This window comes from Tupaia chinensis, unplaced genomic scaffold, assembly GCF_000334495.1.
Source record: "Tupaia chinensis unplaced genomic scaffold, TupChi_1.0 Scaffold138400_2, whole genome shotgun sequence".
In the NCBI taxonomy this organism is placed as follows: Eukaryota; Metazoa; Chordata; class Mammalia; order Scandentia; family Tupaiidae; genus Tupaia; species Tupaia belangeri.
The window spans coordinates 64984-68521 of NW_006198298.1; the positions used below are offsets into that span (position 1 = coordinate 64984).

The window sequence follows — 3538 nt, forward strand, 5'->3', positions numbered from 1 at the left end:
CGCGGCTCAGAGCCGACTGTTCCCGGAGACGCGGCGGATCCCAGGGCCGAACAGCCAACGGCCCAACCGCCGCGCGCGCCGCGCTTCGCGCATGCGCACGCACGCGCTGGAAAGGGTGAAGTGGGAAGGAGGGGACTCACCTCGGACTGAATGTACCAAAAGACCTGTCCGCAGCGGGAGGGGGCGCGGCCATTGCGCGCCCACAGGGGAATGTGGCGCCGACCCTGGAACGGCGCCAGGGGTAAGTGTAGAAATTGTTTAGTACTCAGTTCCGATGTTGCCAGAAGTTTGCTAGCGTCGAGGTGAGCAGCAGCCAGTAACCAGCGTGCCAGCCACCACTAGCTCCCCCTATTCGGGTTCACTTGGTACATCCCCATGGTGGCAAACGGGACTTTTGCAAGGAGGAAAAAGACAGATGAGGCAGTCAGTTCTAGTTCCTTGTGCCTCAGGAGGCAGGAATTTTAAAGGTTCGCGAGAAGATGACTTTTCTAGGAGAGGCGGCCTGGATAATCATTGGCCTTAACCACATTAGATAGGACAGTCTAGCCCCGCCCAGCTGGCCCCCCCATCGCTAGCTCATTCCCACTGTGAACGTGTGCAGCCCCGCCCTTTGAGGTTGTTTCCCAGCCAATCGGATTCGCTCCCAGTGGTGAGGCCAAGCAAGAATGAAGGGCGTGGCTGGAGTGGCGTAATTTCGCCCGCCCAGCCATGCTTATGCCCGGCTTTCATTGGTTTTCACCTTCAGGGGTGTGGGCTTCTTTTTGTTCTGAGCTCGTCTCTCGCTATAGGCCGTATGTTTTACAAGGTGATTGGTCAAAAGATCGTTCAATCGGGTTCGTCCCACCTTTAACCCCTCCCATCTCCAGCGGGCCTCTTGGGGTGGAGCCCAGGGTGAAAGGCAGGCGGGCCTTTGGAGGCCGGCTCCGTTATCGCGCGTGCGCGGAACTTGGGGGCGGGGCCACCTCCCTGCCTGACGCGAGTATTTGTGTGCGCGCCGGGAATTTTCTCCGGCGTATCTCAACTACTTTATTAGCCACCGCAGTCTTACCTGTGGCTCACCTTCCCCGCCCCGTCTCCGCGGTTTTACTACTATTTTCTTTACTTATTGGGCGCTTGTTGTATTCAAGCACTGCCAGGCAAACCTAATCCCTCACTCCTCTCTGCTTGGAAAAACTACACTACCCCTAAGTCCAGCTCAAATAGCAGTAGCCTTCTAGGACATCCTTTTACTGCATCCCTGCTTAAGGGCACCCTCCAGGCCTCTTCAGGCCTCCCCTTTAGTCACCAGTTAAGGGTCATATCTGTGAGCATTTCCCAGGCCATGATGGGAGAGGAAATATTTGACTAAAAAGTCCTCACTACTGGCTAGACAATCGGGTGCATCATTTATTTGACTTCATTTCCCACTCTTTTTCCTCTAGCTCACTCCATCTTACTAGCTTCCTTCTACTTGTTCGCTAATAAGGTAGGTACAGTCCAGCCTCAGGGACTTAGTATCTGCCGTTCCATTTGCCTGGAATGCTCTTGCCCCATAACCACACGTCTCATTCTCTTTAAGTCCTTGCTTGTCACCTCTACAAAACTTACCCCGACCACCCTATATAAAAATCATTACCTGCACCATCATTCCAGATCCCCAGACCCAGTTCTAGCCTTCACCTTTTAAATAACATCAACCATTTTTTTTTCATTTTTATTTAACTTTATTTATTCATTTGTTTAATTTGACCAGAGAGGGACAGAGAGAGAGAGAGAGAGAGAGAGAGAGAGAGAGGGAGAGAAAGCAAGTTGCCAGATCCAGGACTCAAACCATGGTTGACCGTATGGGAATCCAGCACCTTTAACCACTACGCCACCTGCCGGCCCAACATCAACCAATTTCCGATATACAATTTACTTACTGTGTTCATTGTCTATCTTGGGTCTCGTTCAGCCTAGCAGAACATAAGCTGCAGGACAGGAATTGTTTCACTCACTGCTGTGTCTCAAATGCCTAGAACAGTGCCTGGTACACCATCAGCACTCAACATACATTTGCCAAATGCCTAAATGGCAAATGGTTCTAGGCAGAAAAAAGACACCTTGGTTCCACCCTGTCCTTTGTGCCACTGGCTGCAGGAGGCTCAGGGCAGTGATCCCAGCCCTGTTCGGTGAGCACTATCTGGCTAGTGTTATAGTTGATAGACTGAGTCCTATTTGGCTGGTGTTATAGTTGGTAGACGAACATGCCAGAGAAGTAAATGCAGTGTGTAAGGGGAAGGGGGACAGCACAATTAAATGCAAGCAGGATTCATGGGTGACTCAGAAGCTGGTTTTGATGGAGAAGGGTGTCAGCTACATATCAGGTATCAAGGGGATCTAGCAGTGGGGTGAATAAAAAGTGTCTGGAGACTCAGGAGCTGTCATGGGGGAGGTACAGTGAACAAGGTTTCTAGAGTACCCAGGAAGAAGCTGGGATATGGAGAAAGGGGCCAGAGGAATGAAGTCTGTGTCAAGTCTCAGCTGCTGTAATGGTGGAGGGCAGTGGACAGAGGTATGGAGTGTCTGGGGTACTGAGGACAGGAAGAAGGGGAAAGTGCTAGTGGTGGGCACATTTCTCCACTTGCTGGAGAAACCCCCACAGGACAGCCAGCATCCCCAGCAGACTCTAGAAGCAAAGCACTTCAGTCCCCAATATCCTGTTGCACAATACAAAAAGGACTATGGAAGGGATAAGGTCACTCCGACAGAATAGGCGAAGATAAAAAGAATGGTCAAGAGGTGGGCAAGGGTGTCCACTGTGTCTGGGGCCTGGAGCTAGTCCAGGAGGCAGCAGATGTGGGGACAGGCTGTGAAGGGAATCAGGCTAGGTTCATAGACAGGTTGAGCTATTTTTTTTAAAAAATTTATTTAACTTATATTTATTATTATTATTTTCATATGAGTTTTGCCAGAGAAAGACCAAGAGAGAGAGAAAGCAAGCTGCCAGGTCCGGGACTCGAACCGTGGTCGGCCATGTGGGAATTCCAGTACCTTAACACCACCACTTGCTGGCCTAGGTTGAGCTATCTGTGAAACTTGGTTTTGAGTGGAGAAGTTAAGGGTCTGGTCTCTAAGTAGAATAGAGAAATTGGTATCTGGCTAGGTGAACAGAAGAGTGAATGGTATACTCGGGCACCAGGAACAGTAGCAATGGAGGAAGGATCAGATGTGAAAGTGGCCAGCCGAACTGACACTTTACTGTCTGGAGCGCTAAGACCAGGCTGAAGCATGGCAGCTCTGCAGTCCTGGTGGGGCTGCTGTCAGCCTCCTGCCTGCTCTAACAAATGGGCACCCCCCCAGCCCCTGCAGCCAGCTCTCTTCTCAAAGGGAGGTCTAAGGATCCTCAAGGGGAGGGCAGACACACCTGTGGCCAAGGGATCAGGGTGAGGCAGGAAAGGAGCTTTTCCTCTAATGTTGTCAACCAAACATTTCTATAAAAACTGCAAAGTATGCCTGAAGGCACTGACATTCTCCAGGCCTGCAGAACTGCCTGGGCCCCCTGCAGCAGGGAAGGTAA

The 3538-nt window shown here is 51.2% G+C and overlaps 1 protein-coding gene across 1 annotated transcript in view; it reads right to left on the reverse strand.

Moving 5' to 3' along the window:
- Positions 1-475, reverse strand: part of CDK16 (cyclin dependent kinase 16) — a 12434-nt gene extending 11959 nt beyond the window's left edge. Inside the window, exon 1 of the mRNA XM_006161268.3 lies at positions 141-475. The gene's annotated coding sequence lies outside the window, so the exon portion shown is untranslated. The remainder of the gene's footprint in view (positions 1-140) is intronic.
- Between the last annotated feature and the right edge of the window lie 3063 nt (positions 476-3538).